Raw genomic sequence first — 11807 nt, 5'->3', positions numbered from 1 at the left:
TATCTTAGCTTCTGCAAACCCAGTTATTCCCCTGGATCCACCAGCCTCAGCGTACAATAAGATCACAACATTAATGTCTGAAGTTTGATGGCTTCTTTTCTTCAAGGCACTGCAGATTATCTACACCTTTCAAAATCTTCCTAAATCATTAGAAATAATAAGTCATTTATCAATTTACTTTAGTATGTGTGTGACACTGTGCTAAGTGCTTTATGTACATTTTCAAATTTAATATTCATTTCAGATAGATAATATCATTATTCTTTCTTTGGAATAATGATTTCCCTAAGAAAGCACAAGCACAGAGAATTTAAGTAACTAGCTTAAATTTTATAAAAAATCTGGTAAATGAGATGATAGAATTTGAACCCAATGCTCTGTAATCCAGAAACCTGTGCTTTTAATTTCTCAATATGCTATTTTTGGAACTTCCGTGAGGGTCCAGTGGTTAAGACTCTGTGCTTCCAGGAAACACAGGTTCGATTTCTGGCTGGGGAACTAAGATCCCATATGCGATGTGGTGCAGCTTAAAAAAAAAAAAAATCACTATTTTTTGGAAATGTTTCACATTTACTTACAAATAGTCCTCTCATGTTCCTCTTCCATGTTCTTTTTTATGTCTGTTTTTGAAGCGACACTTGAAGGTACACAGTAAGCCACCTGGCTGCTCTTTATCAGTTTCCTCCATGAGAAGCTTGCCTTGCTCACCACATTGGTGCCATGGAGCTCTAAGATTTTTGTATTGCCCTAAGAAACTAGATTTCCTTATTTCCTCTTTGTTTAATTCTGTACATTTTTTAACTTGCTGTCAAAATTGAGTATTTTCTATTTGCCTGCCAGTTTATTCTTTGTTTTTGTGATCAGCATTTTGTTCCTTTAGTCATCACTGGAGGGCTATTTTATTAGTTGAAGACTTGTTAGAGTGCTAAAGAATAATTTTCAAAAAGTTAAAAACATGATGCTCATAACAATATAAGATGAATATGTCAAAGTTTTTATTAATGTTAATGAAAGAACCAATTTGATATTAAACCTGGTTTTAAAGGAATATGAGGAATTGGGGTTTTTCTAGTTTGTCGGTTAAAAAACGCAGAAATAAATTTGCTAATGAATATATTACTGGTTAATGGTTAATGTGTGCTAAATAAGAGATAGTAATCCTTGCATTACTATCCCTTATGACCAGAAATCATTTGAACTGCTGTTGTTGAAGAATCACTTGCAACAAATACTCTTAGACATGAATTATATGCATGGATATCAGTTTTCTAAAAATTAATCTCTAATATTATAGAATTATAAAAACATTAATAAATGGTATTTTGCTGTCAAAATGATACACACACTAGAAAACCAGATAATCTTCAAGAAAGATTGGTTACACCCTGCACTATATTGAAAATATCACCAGTGAGGTCTGTGTCTGTTTTAGATAAAACTTTCGGATCGATTTTCATGGCAAGTTTAATTGGCAGAGTGCAATGTGGCTGAAAACAGATCCTGTATTGTGTAGAAACATGGACGTCATATCAAATTCTCTATAAATTTAGATCTAGTAAGTACTCTCCTCTTAACCCAGGTCAGGCTTTTTTTGTTTTGTTTTGCCGTTTCTGGTTCACTGGGCTATAGTCTACAATGGTGCTCTTGTATAATATGTAAACTAAGCATTAACTAAGATAAGAACATTTTCCCACCACTCACAATGGGGAAAAGAGCAGGGGACCCTCCTCTGACCAAACGTCATAAGCAAATGACTAAGGTGGAAAAAACCTAGGTTGAATTCTGAGTTTTTTATTTTAGAATTCTTTTTTTTTTGGCTTTCCAGAAAGTGTTGACTGATAATTTTCAAACCTTTATATGTGATGTTAGTGTAAGTTTCAAAGAATTTTATAAAATAACCTTAATTTAAAAACTGAAGATTGAATGGAACTAAAAGTAAGTTCTTAGCATAAAATTTCTATGATTTGCATAATCTGAAGAAAGTTGCCATACAGCTACATATATCATGGTGATCTTCCCTGTAGCTGAAACAGTAAAGAATCTACCTGCAATGCAGGAAACCCGGTTTGATACCTGGGTCGGAAAGATCCTCTAGAGAAGAGAATGGCAATCCACTCCAGTATTTTTGCCCAGGGAAATCCCATGGAAAGAGGAGCTGGTGGGCTACAGTCCTGTGGATTCACAGAGTCAGACACAACTGAGTGACTTACACTACATATACTATACACCCACACACATGCACACACACATGTATATATGCAGATAATATGAAAAAAATTACCTGAGATATGCAGATGACACCACTCCTATGGCAGAAAGCAAAGAAGAATGAAAGACTCCCTTGATGAAAGTGAAAGAGGAGAGTGAAAAAGTTGGCTTAAAGCTCAACATTCAGAAAACAAAGTTTATGGCATCCAATCCCATTAGTTCTAGGCAAATAGATGGGGAAACAATGGAAACAGTGAGAGACTTTATTTTTGGGGGGTTCCAAAGTCATTGCATATGGTGACTGCAGCCATGAAATTAAAAACATTTGCTCCTTGGAAGAAAAGCTATGACCAACCTAGTCAGCATATTAAAAAGCAGAGACATTACTTTACCAACAAAGTTCTGTCTAGTCGAAGCTATGGTTTTTCCAGTAGTCATGTATGGATGTGAGAGTTGGACTATGAAGAAAGCTGAGTGCTGAAGAATTGATGCTTTTGAGCTGTGGTGTTTGAGAAGACTCTTAAGAGCCACTTGGACTGCAAGGAGATCCACCCAGTCCATCCTAAAGGAATTCATTGGAAGGACTGATGCAGAAGCTGAAACTCCAATACTTCGGCCACCTGATTCAAAGAAGCGACTCAATGGAAAAGACCCTGATGTTGGGAAAGATTGAAGGCAGGAAGAGAAGGGGATGACAGAGGATGAGATGATTGGATGGCGACATGGATGCTATGGACATGAGTTTGAGTAAGCTCCAGGAGTTAGTGATGGGCAGGGAAACCTGGTGTGCTACAGACTATGAGGTCACAAAGAATCGGACACAACTGAGCAACTGAACTGAAATGAACCAAATATAAAAAAGTTTTTTAACTAGCTTCACCACACTTCCCTGGTTGGTCAGACAGTAAAGCATCTTCCTGCAATGCAGGAGACCCGGGTTCAATCGCTGGGTCGAGAAGATCCCCTCGAGGATGAAATGACAACCCACTCCAGTATTCTTGCCTGGAAAATCCCATGGATGGAGGAGCCTGGCAGTCTAGAGTCCATGGAGTCACAAAGAGTCAAACATAACTAAGCTCCTTCACTTTCTTTTCTTTTCTTTCCAGAAAAAAAAAAGGGACAACTATGGGGGAAAATGAAGTTCAAATGATCGTCATTATCAAACCAATGTAAAAAACTATAGTCAGGAAAAAGGATAACAAATAGAGATTCTGACTAAATGAACAAATCCTTTGATTAAAATGCATGTTGAACCAAAGAAAAGGTCCTATTTTATTTAATTCAAACTGTCTAGCCAAGACTTAACATGTATATTTTCCTAAGTAGATATATTTGATGACTATTAATGCTAATAAATGCCAACAATTATTAGGAGATACCATTCTTTATTTAAAATGAAAACCAGCTCACCTGTATTGCTTTTTAAAGAAGTTATGTTTAAATGTTTTGTCAAATAGATTATCTAGCATTGTATTTGCTTTTGCTCTCACCTGCCATCCCGCCCTTCCATTGACAGCTACCATATATGATTATAATACCCTTAAGATTCTATTGAATTTAACTAAACGTTCTGATCTACAAGAAAGCAAATTTAATACTGAGAAAAGCAAAAAACAGTTAAACATTGTGAACTTGATTAATAGATGTTTATATGAAAAAAATACTTATCACACTTCAGTTGAGTTCAGTCACTTAGTCGTGTTCGACTCTGCGATCCCATGATTCGCAGCATGCCAGGCCTCCCGGTCCATCACCATCTCCCGGAGTTCACAAAAACTCATGTCCATCGAGTCGGTGATGACATCCAGACATCTCATCCTCTGTTGACCCCTTCTCCTCCTGCAACAATCCCTCCCAGCATCAGAGTCTTTTCCAATGAGTCAACTCTTCGCATGAGGTGGCCAAAGTATTGGAGTTTCAGCTTTAGCATCATACCTTCCAAAGAACACCCAGGACTGATCTCCTTTAGAATGGACTGGTTAGATCTCCTTGCAGTCCAAGGGACTTTCAAGAGTCTTCTCCAGCACCACAGCTCAAAAGCATCAATTCTTCAGTGCTCAGCTTTCTTCACAGTCCAACTCTCACATCCATATATGACCACTGGAAAAACCATAGCCTTGACTAAACGGACCTTTGTTGGCAAAGTAATGTCTCTGCTTTTAAATATGCTATCTAGGTTGGTCATAACTTTTCTTCCAAGGAGTAAGCGTCTTTTAATTTCATGGCTGCAATCACCATCTGCGGTGATTTTGGAGCCCAAAAAGACAAAGTCTGACACTGTTTCCAGTTTCCTCAACTATTTCCCATGAAGTGATGGGACCAGATGCCATGATCTTAGTTTTCTGAATGTTGAGCTTTAAGCCAACTTTTTCACTTTCCTCTTTCAATTTCATCAAGAGGCGTTTTAGTTCCTCTTCACTTTCTGCCATAAGGGTGGTGTCATCTGCATATCTGAGGTTATTGATAGTTCTCCCGGCAAACTTGATTCCAGCTTGTGCTTTTTCCAGCCCAGTGTTTCTCATGATGTACTCTGCATATAAATTAAATAAGCAGGGTGACAATATACAGCCTTGATGGACTCCTTTTCCTATTTGGAAACAGTCTGTTGTTCCACGTCCAGTTCTAACTGTTGCTTCCTGACCTGCATATAGGTTTCTCAAGAGGCAGGTCAGGTGGTCTGGTATTCCCATCTTTTTCAGAATTTTCCACAGTTTATTGTGATCCACACAGTCAAAGGCTTTGGCATAGTCAATAAAGCAGAAATAAATGTTTTTCTGGAACTCTCTTCCTTTTTCTTCCTTCCATCCAGGAGATGCTAGCAATTTGATCTCTGGTTCCTCTGCCTTTTCTAAAACCAGCTTGACCATCTCGAAGTTCACAGTTCATGTATTGCTGAAGTCTGGCCTGGAGAATTTTGAGCATCACTTTCCTAGTGTGTGAGATGAGTGCAATTGTACAGCAGTTTGAGCATTCTTTGGCATTGCCTTTCTTTGGAATTGGAATGAAAACTGACCTTTTCCAGTCCTGTGGCCACTGCTGTTTTCCAAATTTGCTGGCATATTGAGTGCAGCACTTTCACAGCATCATCTTTCAGGATTTGAAATAGCTCAACTGGAATTCCATCACCTCCACTAGCTTTGTTCATAGTGATGCTTTCTAAGGCCCGCTTGACTTCACATTCCAGGATGTCTGGCTATACGTGAGTGATCACACCATCGTGATTATCTTGGTCATGAAGATCTTTTTTGCACAGTTCTTCTGTGTATTCTTGCCACCTCTTCTTAATATCTTCTGCTTCTGTTAGGTCCATACCATTTCTGTCCTTTATCGAGCCCATCTTTGCATGAAATGTTCCCTTGGTGTCTCTAATTTTCTTGAAGAGATCTCTAGTCTTTCCCATTCTGTTGTTTGCCTCTATTTCCTTGCATTGATTGCTGAGAAAGGCTTTCTTATCTCTTGCTATTCTTTGGACCTCTGCATCAGATGCTTATATCTTTCCTTTTTTTCTTTGCTTTTCACTTCTCTTCTTTTCACAGCTATTTGTAAGGCCTCCCCAGACAGCCATTTTGCTTTTTTGCATTTCTTTTCCATGAGGACGGTCTTGATCCCTGTGTCCTGTACAATGTCATGAACCTCAGTCCATAGTTCATCAGGCACTCTATCTATCGTATCTATTCCCTTAAATCTATTCTCACTTCCACTGTATAATCATATGGGATTTGATTTAGGTCATACCTGAATTGTCTAGTGGTTTTCCCTACTTTCTTCAATTTAAGTTTGAATTTGACAATAAGAAGCTCATGATCTGAGCCACAGTCAGCTCCCTGTCTTGTTTTTGCTGACTGTATAGAGCTTCTCCATCTTTGGCTGCAAAGAATATAATCAGTCTGATTTCGGTGTTGACCATATGGTGATGTCCATGTGTAGAGTCTTCTTTTGTGTTGTTGGAAGTGGGTGTTTGCTATGACCAGTGTGTTCTCTTGGCAAAATTCTATTAGCCTTTGCCCTGCTTCATTCTGTATTCCAAGGCCACGTTTGCCTGTTACTCCAGGTGTTTCTTGACTTTCTACTTTTGCATTCCGGTCCCCTATAATGAAAAGGACATCCGTTTTGGGTGTTAGTTCTAAAAAGTCTTGTAGGTCTTCATAGAACTGTTCAACTTCAGCTTCTTCAGCATTACTGGTTGGGGCATAGACTTATCACATGTAGGTTATAAAAATTAAAAGTTTTACAACTTCTTTATTGATCTAATACCATGTACTTCCCTGTTGGCTCCGTGGTAAAGAATCCACCTGTCATTGTAGGAAACACTGATTCTATCCCTGGTTTGGGAAGATCTCCTGGAGAAGGAAATGGTAACCCACTCCAGTACTGTTGCCCTGGAAGATGCCATTGACAGAGGATTCTGGTGAGTAAGCCCATGGGGTCTCAAAGTGATGGACAGAACTTAGTGACTAAAACAATAAACCCAATACCAATGTTAGAAATAATAATCAAGATTTCTGCCTTCATTGCTATTAACAAATTTCTTTCTGGTTACCTCCTTGAGAAAACTTACATACACTGTTCTCTTCTATGTATATAAAGTATCATGGATTTTATTCAAGATGCTTATTTAGATAGTTTTCCTTCAGATCACTTTCTGGGACATGGAAGAAGGAACCAGAAAACTTGGGCAGTATCAACTTTAAGTGAGCCACACAATTTATTTTCTGTAGTGGCATACATATTATGTGGTCATTATACTTGACATATGACATTTTTTTTTCCTCTCAAACATCTGTCTTGAGGGGCCCTATCATCCTAATAAGTTCTGATGAACACTTTTGTCAATAAAGAAAAGGTGTATATGAAAGGATTTTAGTATTTCCAGGTAGATGAGAAAAATGAGTAAGATAGGAACAGCTTTTCCTTTCCAATCAGTGGTTGAGAGGATAAGAGAAAGTGACATGTCTGTTATATCAAAATATAACCCAGCTTTGGACTAGACCTTGGTGGTGGGTGAGGGGGTCACAAAGAGGACAGTCCAGGGAGGTGAGTTTTGCTATCAAACATTCTAATGTAATAAGTCCTACATTTCTGTAAAACCATTGTCTTAGATTCATAAGGAGGAATAGTCCCCATGATGAAAAATGATATATTTGAGAGATATTCTGTTTTTAATCAATTTATCATATTTCTGCATTTTTTTGCATGTGGAACATTGATTTTGATTTCTGTGGCTTGCATTCTAGAGTTCGTCAAACAGATGTAACAGTGGAGAATTCTAAACAAATGTTTTAAATATTTTGATGCCTTTAACATGGTTGTGATAGAAGTTTCTGGACAAAAAACGTAAAGGAGATGATTTTCTCACAGATAAACCCATCATGTGTCCCCTCCCCCCTGTTCTCTCTGCACATTTGGCATCTTCCTGATGACTTCAAGATACAGAAGCATTTTATGAAGTATATGAGATGAAACATTTATTGTAAACTTCGGGAAATGACTATGAACAGACATAATATATTAATAATAAAAGCTAATAAAACAATATTCAGCTGAAGGTTTGACACATACCCAGTAGTTTCTTCACCTACAGTTCGAGTATGAAGAGTATAGCACACTGGAGGCAATTAAATTTTCAGAATGAAAGACATTCTAATTCCTGACCCTTTGGCTCATTCACTTAAAGTCTTGCTCAATTGCAAAATGTAACCTGAGATTTAATAACTAGTGTTACCCTGAGAGGATGCTTAGGGATACATTTAGATTAAAAAAATATATATTCACATCCTCTGCATAACTGGCAGATGTTTCTTTCTTGCTCAGGAGAGGACTGACAGCTCACTCACCTTTCTGTACTCCATGGGCATTTGCAGCATAGATCTTTCAGTCATGATCTAAAATAGTTCTACAGACCAACAATTTTTTTACAAGCTATTACTGACTTATCTGGGTGTCAGGGATTTGATAAATGCATGTGTACAAAATCCAAAAATGGGTGTATAAGACCTCTTTGAAAAAATCACATCTTCCTCAAAATCTTTTGGATCTGCAGTAATCCATATTGTTTCTGCCCCATCTTGGTTGGCAGTTCCTTTTCAATCTTATTTATAAAGTCTTCTGGTTCTGCTTGTGCTTTACTCATTAAAAAAAGAGTATTTATTCTTTGAATAGATAATATTTCCATATACTATAAAAAATAAGGATCAAAAGAATAAATGGGTGAAATAAATAATTGGTTGAGATAAGTCTCCATTCTTTGTCTACTAGTAATCTAATTTCTTGACAATTCGTTGCAGAGAAGCTCTTTACATTTGAAAGAATCTGTGTATCAATTTTTCTACTAACAGTTTATTCTACATATTATTCACTTTGATTTTTTCCACTTAAAATATATATTTTAGATACCAGTCCTATAAAACTATCTCCTCCTTTGTGGTGACCTCATAGCATCATTCAATATATGTCCTATAGATTTATATGATTATGAATTATGATTATGAATCCTTATGATTATACAGTGGAAGTGAGAAATAGATTTAAGGGACTAGATCTGATAGAGTACCTGATGAACTATGGTCAGAGGTTCATGACATTGTACAGGAGGCAGGGATCAAGACCATCCCCCAGAAAAAGAAATGCAAAAAAGTAAAACAGCTGTCTGAGGAGGCCTTACAAATAGGTGTGAAAAGAAGAGAAGCAAAAAGCAAAGGAGAAAAGGAAAGATAAACCCATTCAAATGCAGAGTTCCAAAGAATAGAAAGGAGAGATAGGAAAGCCTCCCTCAGCAATCAATGCAAAGAAATAGAGGAAAACAATAGAATAGCACAGACTAGAGATCTCTTCAAAAAAGTCAGAGATACAAGGGAACATTTCATGCAAAGATGGGCTCAATAAAGGACAGAAATGGTATGGACCTAACAGAAGCAGAAGATATTAAGAAGAGGTGACAAGAATACACAGAAGAACTATACAAAAAAGATTTTCATGACCAAGATAATCATGATGGTGTGATCACTCACCTAAAGCCAGACATCCTGGAATGTGAAGTCAAGTGGGCCTTAGGAAGTATCTCTATGAACAAAGCTAGTGGAGGTGATGGAATTCCAGTTGAGCTATTTCAAATCCTGAAAGATGATGCTGTGAAAGAGCTGCACTCAATATGTCAGCAAATTTGGAAAACTCAGCAGTGGCCACAGGACTGGAAAAGGTCAGTTTTCATTCCAATCCCAAAGAAAGGCAATGCCAAAGAGTGCTCAAACTACCACACAATTGCACTCATCTCACACGTTAGGAAAGTAATGCTCAAAATTCTCCAAGCCAGACTTCAGCAATACGTGAACCGTGAGCTTCCAGATATTCAAGCTGGTTTTAGAAAAGGCAGAGGAACCAGAGATCAAATTGCCAACATCCACTGGATCATGGAAAAAGGAAGAGAGTTCCAGAAAAACATGTACTTGTGCTTTATTAACTATGCCAAAGCCTTTGACTGTGTGGATCACAATAAACTGTGGAAAATTCTGAAAGAGATGGGAATGCCAAATCACCTGACCTGCCTCTTGAGAAACCTATATGCAGGTCAGGAAGCAACAGTTAGAACTGGACATGGCACAACAGACTGGTTTCAAATAGGAAAAGGAGTACGTCAAGGCTGTATATTGTCACCCTGCTTATATAACTTCTATGCAGAGTACATCATGAGAAACGCTGGGCTGGAAGAAGCACAGGCTGGAATCAAGATTGTTGGGAGAAATATCAACAACCTCAGATATGCAGAGGACACCACCCTTATGGCAGAAAGTGAAGAAGAACTAAAGAGCCTCTTGATGAAAGTGAAAGAGGAGAGTTAAAAAGTTGGCTTAAAACTCAACATTCAGAAAACAAAGATCATGGCATCTGGTCCCATCACTTCATGGGAAATAGATGGGGAAACAGTGGTTAACTTTATTTTAGGGGGCTTCAACATCACTACAGATGATGATTACAGCCATGAAATTAAAAGGTGCTTACTCCTTGGAAGGAAAGTTATGGCCAAATTAGACAGCATATTAAAAAGCAGAGACATTTCTTTGCCAATAAAGGTCCAGCTAGTCAAGGCTATGACTTTTCCAGTGGTCGTGTATGGATGGGAGAGTTGGACTATAAAGAAAGCTGAGCACGGAATAATTGATGCTTTTGAACTGTGGTGCTGGAGAAGACTCTTGAGAGTCCCTTGGTCTGCAAGAAGATCCAACCAGTCCATCCTAAAGGAGATCAGTCCTGGGTGTTCATTGGAAGGACTGATGTTGAAGCTGGAACTCCAATATTTTGGCCACTTGATGTGAAGAGCTGACTCATTTGAAAATATCCTGATATTGGGAAATATTGAAGTCAGGAGGAAAAGGCGATGGTTAGATGGTATCACCGACTCAATGTACAGGAGTTTGGTAGGCTCTGGGTACTGGTGATGGACAGGGAGGCCTGGCGTGCTGGGGTTCATGGGGTTGCAAAGGGTCGACACGACTGAACGACTGAACTGATAGATTCATATTTAACCTGTTTCTTTCTTTCTTTTTTTTTTTTTAACAAAAGTCCTACATTAAATATCTTTCTGCAGACTTCATTATGTCCTTGTATAATTAAGTTCACATAATAAATTTTAGGAGTAGAGCTTCTGAACCAAAGAATATGTACATTTTTAATTTAAATAGACAAATTTCCAAATTGCCCCTTAGAGGCTAGAGTAACAGCAACTCCCACAAACAATAAATGAGAAGTTTTCTGGTATTAATCTATAGTTTTTTTTTTTATAATATTGATTAGTTTTTTCTATAGCTACAACTTTCTTCTTCCCCTCACTTCTACCACCATGCTATATTTTGGTGGTAAAACTTCCCTTCACTTACATACTACCATCACAATATATTTATTGGTCTTGAGTAACATCTGTGTCTTCCAATATACTTACGTTGTATTAATTAACTTTAAATTTTAAGTGTATCACTTGTACTGAAAATAGAAATAAATTAGCACAAATAAAGTATCCCTTCTCTTTGACTTCTGACTTTATTCTATTATTCCAACATTGTCAGAATTCAAAATATTTCTGTTCAGTAGCCTAAAGCCTTAGCCAATTTTTTGCTTAAGTCACTTTCACTAAACAACAACAAAAAAAGAATTTATTGGATTTTGGCTTCAAATCTAGGTGCTTCTCGATCCAAACATTATTATCAGTCATCAACTTGCCCCTTCTCTAGGGTTAATGTTCCTTTGTGGTAACTTCATTTTCTGATTGCTTCTCTGCTTATTGTGGCAGAATTTCTGGGCTGATGGTATAGGAGTTTAGCAGTTGTATGGATTCATATTTCAATCTTGTTGGATCCATTGGATTAGGGTCCTATCCCTGAACCAGGTATTGTATTAAATGCCTTCATTTGCTGCGTCTGGGTCATATGTATTACCTTATGCAAGGCGATAGTATCAGCCACACAGAATCCACATGGACTAAGAGTAGGGGAGGAATGGTATTTTTAATGCAAAGTTATAATTGTTGTTTTTGTTCAGTTGCCCAGTCATGTCCAACTCTTTGTGACCCTGTGGACTGACCCCATGCACGCAGGCCTCCCTGTCCCTCA

The sequence above is a fragment of the Budorcas taxicolor genome, chromosome 8 (assembly GCF_023091745.1).
Source record: "Budorcas taxicolor isolate Tak-1 chromosome 8, Takin1.1, whole genome shotgun sequence".
NCBI classification, from domain to species: domain Eukaryota; kingdom Metazoa; phylum Chordata; class Mammalia; order Artiodactyla; family Bovidae; genus Budorcas; species Budorcas taxicolor.
Note: the sequence above shows the minus strand (reverse complement) of the source record.